Source organism: Callithrix jacchus, chromosome 16 (assembly GCF_049354715.1).
Source record: "Callithrix jacchus isolate 240 chromosome 16, calJac240_pri, whole genome shotgun sequence".
Taxonomy (NCBI): Eukaryota; Metazoa; Chordata; class Mammalia; order Primates; family Cebidae; genus Callithrix; species Callithrix jacchus.
Window position 1 is genome coordinate 69,909,302 of NC_133517.1, and position 12,705 is coordinate 69,922,006.

At 41.0% G+C, this 12,705-nt stretch overlaps 1 long non-coding RNA gene and 1 other non-coding gene across 2 annotated transcripts in view; one reads left to right on the plus strand and one right to left on the minus strand.

Annotated features, from left to right (window-relative positions):
- The first annotated feature begins 1,958 nt into the window (after positions 1-1,958).
- LOC103788628 (uncharacterized) overlaps positions 1,959-12,705 on the plus strand; it is a 37,650-nt gene continuing 26,903 nt past the window's right edge. Inside the window, exons 1-4 of the long non-coding RNA XR_614600.4 lie at positions 1,959-2,444; positions 3,012-3,353; positions 4,535-4,629; positions 5,168-5,252. This is a non-coding gene — a long non-coding RNA (uncharacterized LOC103788628). The remainder of the gene's footprint in view (positions 2,445-3,011; positions 3,354-4,534; positions 4,630-5,167; positions 5,253-12,705) is intronic.
- LOC118148646 (U6 spliceosomal RNA) lies at positions 8,133-8,240 on the minus strand. The gene has a single exon (XR_004735567.1). It is a non-coding gene; the product is annotated as a U6 spliceosomal RNA (small nuclear RNA).

Here is a 12,705-nt window from a genome sequence, read left to right on the forward strand (position 1 = left end):
TGATTTTGGTTTGGGTTAATTCTCACTCTGTCATAAATGTGATTTGATCTGTCACAAACTGCTCAAAATACACATTTTAAAATCTTGTGTCTTCATCTAATACTTTTCTACATTTGCAATGATATCTTTTTCTATTTTCTATTGTTGAGTACCTGTGGCACTTTACTCCAAGGAGATGTAGCGTTCTCTAACGTTTTTACTGCAAAATATGCCCGTTGTAGTAGATGCATTTTTGAGGTGCTTTGTCTTTGCTCTGCGATGATGGGCTGTGTTTTATAGCTCCTCCTGGCTTTTGCTTGAATATTAATAATTCTGGGGTAAGCATCTCCCAAAAAGAATTATTCCCTACTCAAGAGAATCCTTCTACTCCCTTTTTGTTTCCTCCCTTGCCCTAAAACATGAGTATTTTTTTCACTTGCTTTACCTCATTTAACTTTTAGATTATTCTCAGAAGGAGATTCTAACACTTCCATTTTGCATGTAAGACAGCCAGATGGGAAGGGTCCCCAGAGAAACTCCAACCAGCTTGCACACCGAGAAGAATGCACACTGGGGTGGAGCCATAGAAGCTCTCACCATTTGCAGTGGGAAGAGCCTGGCCCTTCCTCTTCCTGGGTGGTAGCTGGGATTCAATCCGTAGTAGAAAGTATATTGAGTAAGCTGCTTGTTTCCAGCAAGGCTTGGGATGATTTAGAAACTGTTAAATCAATGCAGTAAATATGAATTAAACATTTACAGTTGTATTAAATATTCGAAAGATACAAACCGAAATAGTCTATCAAGTAATTGTACATATTTGTGCATTTACAAAATGCATATTCATGAGAGCTATGTAAATATGTATTTAGTAATTTCCTCTTTGATGTGAAGCATCATGGCTGAACTACAGATGGTAAGTTTCTTGAATCTAATTATGAAAATACCACAGTAAACCATTCTGACATTGTCCTTAGAAAAAGATCATTGTATGGCCATTATAAGTTTAGCGTTCTTGGAACTGAGGAGAAAAAGTTCTAGAGCATGTCTGTTTTTGTGGCAGGCATACAGGGAAAAAGGCAGTTATTTCTAAGATAAGTGGCTCTCATACTTTTCCCACCAAGGGTCACACAGGGAGGAAGTTCATACATAGGACATTCTAGAGTCCTGTGGCCTCTGTATTCCAGCTACAGTGTTACCCTTTCTCTCCCAATCAGGAAAGGATATTGGGAGGCTAGGGAGAATAATATTTGGGTTAATATTTAATTCATTCTAATTTATTCAAAAACATGTCTAATGTCTATTAATACTACCATGACTGGCAACCCCTCACAACTGCCTATGACAATTCTTGTGGGTCCTTCTGCCACATCTAAGTACTCTCTGGATGAGGAGATGGTGAGAGAATACACATTCTGATTTTTGACTTTGCGTGAAGATCTTATGTGAAAATCTTTCTGGGAATTAGATTTTTCTAAAGGGATCTCTATTTCCTAAGGTCCTGATACTCTTACTAGCGTTTGCTAATTAATTCTGTGAGACCCAAATGTATGCAGGGCCTGGACACTTTATCTCAGACTAGGTCTCTTCCTGAACCCTCTGCTATTTCCCAAATATTGTCACAGGTGGACTGGGTAGCTAGACTCGTATTTGTGTCTGCCTTGAAAACTCAGGATGACTTTTGATGCAGACTGCACATGAACTGCCATTGCTTGGATCGCCTCTTTGGAAGACTAAGAGAACTTGACTGTGTGCAAGTCAGCAGTAAAGACTGACTACTGGATTAGGTGGGCCATGTGGTTATCAGCTTGTGGCGGCCTTTTGGCATCTTCTGGTCTCACTTAGAGTAAAAGCCAAAGCCCTCATTGTGACCTTCAAGGCTCTTTGTGATTCGTGCCCCCAGGTCTCTGACTTCACACCTCTAACTAGTCCCCCTCACTTGCTTAGCCTCCTTCCTCAATGGCCTCTCTGCTGGCTCCTTAAACCACCCCAGGCCCTTTGCACCTGCTATTCCCTCTGTCCAGCATGCTCTGCCCCAGACAGTTGCAGTGCTAACATCTTACTTCCTTCAGGTTTTACTCAGAAATTACTTTCTCAGTGGGGTCTTCCATGATCATCCTATTTAAGGTTTCAACTACTTTGCCAGCATTTCACTTTCCCTCCCTTGATCTTTTCTTCCAAGCACTCACTGACCTCTAACACACTGTATCTTTTACTTATTTATCTTGTTCAGTTTCTGGCTGCCTCACCACAGTGTACATTCCACAAGGATAGAGATTTTGTCTGTTTTGTTGATTACTGTAGCCCTGGCATCTTGAGCAGTGCCTGCCACGTGGTGGAATTAAATAAATATTTACTGAATGGATGAGTGGCTTCATGCTTAAAAGCGAGAAGAGAGACCTTCATAGAGAAGTAGGAAAATCAAACGTTGCACAGATAAAGGGCCATGGAGAGAGAGAGAGAGAGAGGTGAGATGCTGACAGATTTTTTGAAGATGTTCCAGTTCCCACTTCTCATCTTTTCTAGACCAGAATTTTACTTCCTATCCATGGTCTAACCCTAAAAATTTTATTTTCTTAAGTTACTTTAGTTGGGTTTGTCTTTATTGCTACCAAAAATCTCTAAGCAAAAAAAAAAAAAAAAAAAAAAGTCAAACTAGAAGATGATAACTCTTTTCTCAACACCCAGGGTGTCTTTGGAGAATGAAGTTCTCATGCAGCATACAGATTTGTGGGTTCTCTTCCCTGTTTCCTTTCTTGGATAACTAGGTCACAGACAGCTGGTGTTTCCCATGTGGCAAATGGAGCACACACAGAAATCCCCGCCTCCTCTCTCTTTGCTTTTCAAGCCCTGCTGAATGCCTCGTAATGATTTCATCTGGTTGGAGGTCTGCTGGCTTTTCCACTCTAGTAGAAGAAGGTGGTGGCGCCGGGGGCTGATGCATGCTCTGACTACTGACTTGAAACATGCTTTGATGAATTAGTGCAACTTGGCCAGCCATTTACTTTAAATTTTACCCTTGATTCTTCCTCTAGCAAACAATTAAGGAGCAGCAGTGGCTTCCTGCAGGGGAGACGAATGCCTTCTGTCCTCTGTGGAAACAGCCTGGCATTCTTCCAACTGATGAATGGCATGGACCAGGAGCACCAGTTATTTTCAGCTTCTGAGCATCCAAATAAATAAACATACAAATGCGTAACATAAAATAAATTCAAATTACAAATGAGAAAAGCAATCCAGGTAACTGACAGTTTCTGACTTGATGTGGAGGCTGGGAAATGCATCCTTGAACCTTGCAATGCAGTGAGCCAAGGAGCGATGAGAGGCCACATGAATAACTGGGCCAGTGACAAGACACATGTCTTCCTCCTTGCTGGGTGAGTAGCCCAGTCCAACCCCAAAAGCTCCTGAGTAAGAGGAAAATGTCTCTTTAACAGTATTAAGGGACAATTTATTATGTGTATCCTTCCAGGGAAGCACAATGTCAGTGCAGGCCTATTGCATTTGCATTATTTCCAGACAACAGCAGCAGCAGAAAGGGACACTGATTTATTTTAGAGCAAGCACAGGTGAATTTAATGTCTGTTGGGACTGAGCCAGGGAGAACTTAACCCATTCTGAGTCTTTCCAGGGCTTTAGGGGGAACCATCAGTTTTTGGAATGGTTCTATCGGCTTCTTTGGTCAAATTCAGTTTTCCTGAGCCTGTGCTTCTCAATTGCTTGGTAATAAAAGCTCTTACAGGGTGGAAGGGAGAGAAAAAATTATTTTTTATGTCCTGGCCCTGCTAATTCCTTTCTGTACAACCTGGGCAAATAATTTAATCCTTTTGAGACTCAGTTTTCTCTTTTGAAAAATGGATGTAATCCACATGTTCTCACTCATAGGCAGGGGTTGAACAATGAGAACACATGAACACAGAGAGGGGCGCATCACACACTGGGGTCTGTTGTGGGGGAGGGGACAGTGGAAAGTGGGGAGGGTAGGGAGTGATAACATGGGGAGACATGCCAGATATAGGTGACAGGGGGATGGAGGCAGTAAACCACCTTGCCATGTATGTACCTATGCAATAAACCTGCATGATCTGCACATGTACCTCAGAACCTAAAGTACAATAAAAAAAAGAAAAGAAAAATGGGTGTAATAATGATATCCTGCAGGATTTTAATGAGAATCAACCAAACAAATGTGTTATTGAGTGACTGGTGAATTGCATAAATAACATTGTTTTGGGGTGACATCAATTTGGGATTCCTGGGGCACAAACAGAAGTTTTGGTATTATCTTCAGGTATGTTGGCTTGGCTAGCTTAGCTAGCAGAGAGCTTTTTTTTTCAGAAGAATCATTCAGTGGGAGATAATAACAGTTACTCTTTGAATTCTGGAATGAGAGAGTTATGAAACTCAAAAGGTCATGGTAGACAGTGTCTTGGAGACATCTCTTCCAAACTTTGTTTTGGCAGATGGAAAAACGGAGGCTCAGGGAAGCAAAGTAGGCTGTAAACATCTTGGAGGATGAGGTCAATCTTAATTATCTTTGCTTGTTGTTTCTTATCAGTATACACAAAATGCCCTGCGCCCGGTGAATGCTCAATAGTGGAAGTGACAGAATTCCATCACTATTAAACACAACCAGTGTTGCGGTTGACAGTTGTAGGTTGGAATATTTTCTCTTCTGATTCAGATTAGATGAGAATTTGATATTATTTTAATACTAAACCTCGCAAGGAATGTGTTTACTGGTCAACTGAGGCATCTCAAAAAGGGTCATGACCTCGATAAAGCCAGAAACATCCTGGCTTTATCCTCTAGCTTCAACTTCTGACAGAAACTCCTTGAAGGCTTAAAGAACAATTTCTTTTGTTAAACCACCATACGGTTTTAGTTTACACAGTGGGACACATTTACAAAATGTTGCCCAATACATTACCTTATTTAATTCTCCTAATGATCTAGTGAAGTACGCATTATTATTTCCATTTCTCAGAATAGGAAATGGAGGCTCTGAGACTCTGAATGGTGACCCAATGATGTAGAAGCACTGTCAGCACTGGAACTTGAACCCAGAACTCTTTTTTTTTTTCAGCGTATTTCATTAATACGACATTGTAAAGTACCAAGTAGATATCCCTTTCATCTGTTTCTTCCTTCCTCCTTTTGCTCTCCCCTTCCCTCCCTTGTTCGTCACTAGGCACTGAAGCAGGTGAAAAATGAATATAGCAGTTCCTGTCTTTGAAGAGTTTGCAGCCTCCTGCAGAGGATTTACAGGTAAGAAGGTAATTCTAAAAGCAGAGGATCTTTATTACGCACTAACCCTGATTGAGCACAGCCCAAAGGGGTTAACAGACCTGCTTGGAAGATGGGAAAGAGAGATAAACCACTGTCTAAGATATAGTTGCTGCTAGAAAAAGAAATTGCTGAAATCCCTAAACACCCCTTTCAAAATATCTAGACTTTCAAAGCCATGCCTTTCCTTCTTCCCTCTCTTAGATGTGATGAATGAGAGATGTGTGTGTGACACATCCACCTGGAATCTGCAAATCACTGATCCTTTAAAACCTACTTTTGTAAATACCAATAAAACAAGTCTTGACACTTGTTCCTGAGTTCAGGGAATTCATTCAACCTGGAGCCCTGGAGGAGGGAAGCTACTCCCTAGGAACTTTTCCCCTTTCAAATATCTCACCTGGAACTGAAACTTGTCTCTCACTCTTCCCTTTTTCTGCCTTTCTTTGATTCACACTCTGTAATCCTCCCTGGTTATTCTCCTTTGTCTGCCTTCACTTTGTCTAAGCAACGGAATGGTTTAGGTGTGCCAAATGAATGATACCACAAAGTGCTGAAGTCTGGGAATAACGCCTCATGGACACTGCATAACTATTTGTTTAATGAATACATGAGTGGGTGAATAAATGAATGAATAACGGCCCAGTTCAAATACTGCCTCTGACATTTACCAGTTGCCCAACTTTAAGACAGATATTTAACATGCTCGTGCCTCAATTTCTCGTCCTTCCCTATTGTGTATAAGAGATTATAAAAATGTATATACAAGCATCCCTTGAGATATTGTGGGTTTGGCTACAGACCACTGCAATGAAGCAAATCTTGCCGTAAAGCAAGTCACATGAAGTTTTTGGTTTTCCAGTGCATATAAAAGTTATGTTTACATTACTGTAGTCTACTGTGTGTGAAATAGCATTATGTCTAAAACATGTACACATCTTATTTTATTTTTTAAATTTTTTGAGACTGAGTCTCACTCTATCACCCAGGCTGGAGTTCAGGGGCACAATCTTGGCTCATTGCAACCTCCACCTCCCAGGTTCAAGTGATTCTCTTGCTTCAGCCTCCCAAGTAGCTGAGATTACAGAGGTGCTTGCCACCATGCCCAGCTAATTTTGTGTATTTATTTATCTATTTTTATAGAGATGGGGTTTCACCATGTTGGTCAGGCTGGTCTTGAACTCCTGACCTCAGGTGATCCACCCACCTCGGCCTCCCAAAGTGCTGGGATTACAGGCTTGAGCCACTATGCCCGGCCTCCAGCTAATTTTTTAAAACATTTTTTTTTTTTTTAGTTGAGACAGGGTTTCACCATGTTGGTTGGGCTGATCTTGAACTCTTGACCTCAAGTGATCCACCTGTCTTGGCCTTCCAATGTGCTGGGATTACAGTGTGAGCCACTGCACCCATTCTTTTATATATATATATATATAATAAATGTAATATATAATATATTTTTAATTGCATTTTAGGTTCTGGGGTACATGTAAAGAACATGCAGGATTGTTGCACAGGTACATATATGGCGATGTTGTTTGCTGCCTCCATCCCCATCACATATATCTGGCATTTCTCCTCATGTTATTCCTTCCCAACTCCCTACCCCCCAATGTCCCTCCCCTAGGCCCCCCTCACAGACCTCAGTGTATGATGCTCCCCTCCCTGTGTCCATGTGTTCTCACTGTTCAACACCCGCCTATAAGTGAGAACATGTGGTGTTTGATTTTCTGTTCTTGTGTCAGTTTGCTGAGAATGATGGTTTCCAGGTTCATCCATGTCCCTACAAAGGACACGAACTCATCATTTTTTGTGGCTGCATAGTATTCCATGGTGTATATGTGCCACATTTTCCCTGTCAAGTCTATCATCAATGGGCATTTGGGTTGGTTCCAAGTCTTCGCTATTGTAAAGAGTGCTGCAATGAACATACTTGTGCATGTGTCCTTATAATAGAAAGATTTATCATCCTTTGGATATATATCCAGTAATGGGATATATACCCGATAATGGATCAAATGGAATTTCTATTTCTAGGTCCTTGAGGAATCGCCACACTGTCTTCCACAATGGTTGAACTAATTTTCTTTCCCACCAACAGTGTAAAAGTGTTCCCATTTCCCCACATCCTCTCCAGTATCTGTTGTCTTCAGATTTTTTAATGATCGCCATTCTAACTGGTGTGACATGGTATCTCAATGTGGTTTTGATTTGCATTTCTCTAATGACCAGTGATGATGAGCATTTTTTTGTATGTTTGTTGGCCTCATATATGTCTTCTTTTGAAAAGTGTCTGTTCATATCCTTTAGCCACTTTTGAATGGGTTTGTTTGTTTTTTTCTTGTAAATCTGTTTTAGTTCTTTGTAGATTTTAGATATAAGTCCTTTCATTCTGTTGGTTGCTGGTTCACTCTAATGACTGTTTCTTTTGCTGTGCAGAAGCTCTGGAGTTTAATTAGATCCCATTTGTCTATTTTGACTTTTGTTCTAATGCTTTTTGTGTTTTAGTCATGAAGTCCTTGCCTATGCCTATGTCCTGAATGGTTTTGCCTAGGTTTTCTTCTAAGGTTTTTATGGTGTTAGGTCTTATGTTTAAGTCTTTAATTCATCTGGAGTTAATTTTAGTGTAAAGTGTCAGGAAGGGGTCCAGTTTCTGCTTTCTGCACATGACTAGCCAGTTTTCCCAACACCACTTATTAAACAGGAAATCCTATCCCCATTGCTTGCTTTTTTCTGGTTTGTCAAAGATCAGATGGTTGTAGATATGTGGCGTTGCCTCTGAGACCTCTCTTCTGTTCCATTGCTCTATATGTCTGTTTTGGTACCAGTACCATGCTGTTTTGATTACTATAGCTTTATAGTATAGTTTGAAGAAAAATATGGAATGCTTCATGAATTTGTGTGTCATCCTTGCACAGGGGCCATGCTAATCTTCTTTGTATCATTCCAATTTTTAGTATATGTGCTGCAAAAGCGAGCATGGGAGGAATGTTCTTGAAGGCTGAGGAGGCTTGAGAGGATGGTCTTTTGTTAGCTGTGAGGAGTTTAGGATTTAAATACACATAGGAAAGGATTCAGGAGAGGGCATTTCAGGCAGTAATACTAGGGTAAAGGAGTGAGATCTGGAATTTTCAGAAGGTAAGAGAGACAGAATGAAAAGCGAGGAGTCAGAAAATGTAGTAGAAAGAGGTGAGGAGATGTGGGGAATGTGGATGGTCAAATGGGTTTGTCAAACTAAATTGTTGATTATGCACTGCATGGCCATTATGTGCTGCTGATACCAAATATGACACAGACTATGTACCCCAGAAGGGAGCCTGGTATTCTACATTGTAGGGGTGACAGCAGAAGGGCATTTCACATGCCATTAGCACAGAGGAAGTAGTATGCCTGAGTATCCACTTAGACGTCCAGAGACCTCACAGTGAAGGCCTGGGCTCTCCAAGGATTTATTCATTCTCTTTCACTTATTTGCGAACTAGCTTATTCACTCAGTTAACATATATTCTTGAGCACTTGTTTATTTGCTAAGTGTTGATGTGGGTGCTAGAGACAAGGAAAACACAATCCTTGGGCATAAGGTCAACAGGAGATCTCCCTGTGTTGATAGAGAGAAGCCCTGTTCCAGGCAGAGAGAATGACGTGACAGAAAACCAAACCAAACCAAACCATGGAGCACTTAAAAGCAAGAATGGGCTTTCCACTGTAGCTCAACAGGAAAGGGATGAATGGTTTGTGGTCCAAGAGTCACCTGGGGGTTGACGCCATCATCATGTGGCTGACATGTGAAGGAGATGGAAGATACTAAACAGGAGAGGAGCATGACCAGATTTATAGTTTAGTATGAGACCACTGGTAGCAGGTGGAATGGAGTGGGCTGAGTGAGCCCTCTTAGAGAAATACTGAAGGAGAGAGTGAAGAGCTCCTCATGGAGGCAAAGGAACAGTTGGAGCCAGATAATGAGATGAAAATATGTTTCTTGAGGCAGGTTACTCCCTGCAGTGAGTCAGGGGTCAAGGAGGAAGCACCAGCTACTTGTCAGAGGGTGGAGAGGGGCAATGAGACCCTAAATGCAGGAAGAGAGGGCCTGAGGGTGAGGAGGCAAACGTTTCCTTCACAATGGCAGGGACCATAATTGTGGAGGAAAGACAGATGATCAATTTCTGGCAGGTGCCAACCGCAGCAATTCCCCTCTGCAGGGACTCACTCTAGCCCTCTGGGAATAAGGAGTGGGTTTATTGGCATCAGTTCCATGCTTTTGCAGTGGGAAAACTATGATATCTGAGGATGAGTCAACCAGTCCAACCAAGACTGATTGAAAACAACTTTGATGGAAAAGGCTGGGAAAAAACAAAAATCAAATCCCTAAGAAATGCATGTGTAAAACAAAACCAATGAACCTCTTGATTCATTGCAGTTCTTGTGAAGTCTCTTCTATCCAGCTAGTGTCTTCCCATGCCAGGGGAAGCAGCATGAGGAAAAGTCAACATAACAAATTTTGCAAAGTCTCTGCTCTTATTTAAATTTCTTTTCCTCTCAGATTTTCCCATACCCCATTCTGAAGAACGTAGGCAGAAATCCCCACCCCCTCCAGCAAATTCTTTTCTATCAAGGCATTTCTGTTGCTTCTTTTTCGTAGCACCTTTTACCTACCTCCCCATGACACTTCTTCAATTGAAGTCCCATCATCATGATCATCATCATTATTATTTTTACATGGAGGCAGAACTATTATTTCCCTTTAGTCATTTCATCATCTAGTATAGTGTCTGGCTTGCAATTCAGCAAATGAATGTTTGCTGAACCAACTAAATTGTCAGGGGCAGGTAATATGTGTTCTAGAATCTTGTGCTACCTGACTTTGCAAAGGAGACTCATGAAGACCAGGAGACAAGAGGGTTTTAAGCAAAAACACTCCTGTGCACTCCTTTTATCTGCACTGCCCACTCTGCATGCTTAAAAATAATTTGTTTTAGATGAAGCTGCATGTGGTCTCTTGTGATGGCTCATAAATTCCAGTTGGCAGAAACAGCTGGGCTAGTTGCCTGAGAATCTAGAGACTGTAATTCAGTAGTTTTGGGGTGGGCTGCCAGAATGAAATATATATATATATCTTTCTCTTTTCTCTATCCTTCTCTGTCTCTTATCCATCCATCCATCCATCTGTCCATCCATCCATCTGTCCATCTGTCTATCCATCCATCCATCCATCCATCCATCCATCCATCCATCCATCCAACATTTAGGCAACACTGGTGAGAGGGAAAAGTAGTAGAACTGGAGTTTGGAGACTTGGCTTAGTAACTTATTTTGTTAAGCTTCAGAGAACCCATCTTGAAAGTGGCAACACTTATCTAACTCCCAGGGCTAATTAGGAAATAGAATTAAGTGATATTTCTAAATATGAGAGACACATGGTGGTTTCTCGGTAAATGCTAGTTGATTCTGACTATCCTGACAATAGAAAGTGCAGGAAGACTGTGGTTTCTGGGCTAGTTCATAACTAGGAGGGAAAAATAAAGGATTTGGATGTAGAAAGAATATAATGATTTATTTTTAAATTTGTCAGTGTAGCCAAGGCACAAGCCAGGGAGTCCATTTCCCAGAAGCCTGAGGAAATCCTTTGGCAGTTGTCAGTCCAACCCAGAAGGTAACAGAATTAGCTTCCAGAGAAGACAAGAGCACAGACATCCATAGATCACAGTATGAGAACCTTTCTTTGCTTGGGGAATAAGGGGGAGACCACTCCTGTAGACACTGCCAAAGGGCACATCCATGGTAGGGGTAGGGTAGGAGGCTGGAGGCCCAACTGGGGTGACTTGGTGAAAAACAGTTAATTAGACTTTTGGGTCCAGAAAGCAGACCTACCCTGGTGTGCCCCCACATGGAGTTGCAAGGCTGGGTGTGATTATACGCTTTGCAAGGAACACATATCTTGTAAGATTAAGACAAAATTCATATAAGTCTATCAGCCAAAAACATTTATTGTGTACTCTTAATGTGCAAATATGAAAGGAAACTAAAGCTTATTAATCTGGGTTGGGTGTCCCCTCTTGGCCCCTGGAGCTATTTTGGCCATAGCTCTAACTTCATTGGATAGAAATAATTTCAGATTTTCTTCTGTTATCCGATTTTTCCCCCTAGCACTTACCACTGTGCATAATAGCACATAGTAGACACTAAAGATATTGAATCAAAGTGGTGTCGACAGAATCGAACTGTGCCTATTGGCCAGCACTTTTAAATCAGCCTTGTGCCTCCTGATGGTATAGTTTTTGTTTGTTAGGAGTTATTTTATGCTACAGATTCAACATGAACAGTATCCTGAAGTCTTTAACTGTTTTGGAAAGCGTGGTTAAAAAAAAGCAAACAATTTAACTGTTGATTATAAGGAAATTATAGTAATATTAAAATGAACTTCCATATATTATAGAAGTAGGGTGTTAAATTTGCCTGAATTTTAAGATAAAGTACAGAAAGTCAAAGTCCTTCCTTTTCTTCTGTGCCTGCCTCGAATCACTGGATATGCAGCATCTCCTGGAATACATTGACAACCATGCATGGTGAGAGACATGAAGGAAAGAGCTGTGTCTTGTTCCATGTTGAATCTCTAGCATGAAGAGCACAGTGCCTGGCACATAGAAAATGCCCAATAAGAGAGTGGGTTCGGAATTATTCTCTATATTCTTCTCTTTTTTGTTCAAATAGAGTGTCAACTCCTGAAGGGCATGTCCCAGTTATCTTTAGGTCTCTGATGCCTGGTGCAGAATAAGTTCTTGCTACATCATTGTCTTGTGCTGTAGTTTCATTGGGCCTAGCACAGTATTCTGCAAATACCAGGCACTTTCTGCAGTTTTATCAATGATGCTGATTTTGATGTTATGAGTATCTGTGGGAAAATCCTTTCTCTGTTATTTGGCACTTTGAATGCCTTCTTACTGAATCTTCCTTAGCCTCAGTTTTCTGCTTTTTAAAATGAGGATGACAATTTCTGCTTCACAGAATGGATGCCCAGAACCCATGATATCTTTTATGTGAGATATTTGACACAATACATCTTGAATAAACACCAGTCCTTCTTTCCCCTTTGTTTCAGTCTCATTTCTAGACAGTTACTTCGATGGCTTAGTATGAGATTTGAAAAGCCTAAGTTTTGATGCTAGTTTTCAGCTTTGACTCTGGTTCTGCAGAATAAGGTTCTTGATATTTCTGATTCTGAGAAAATCTTTTACTGCCTTTGAGGCTTAATATTTCTAGCAGCAAAATGGGTATAATACTTGCAACTACTCTCTGCTGGTGTTCTGGGAAGAAGAATGAGATAATGTCTGCAAGGAGCCTTGAGCTTCAGAGATGAAAGTTGCCATATAAATTCAAAGACCAGAATGTCTATGCTATTATTCTTCAATGGCTTGTTGGATTCTTTTAGAGTAGGAGGCTCTTTGACCA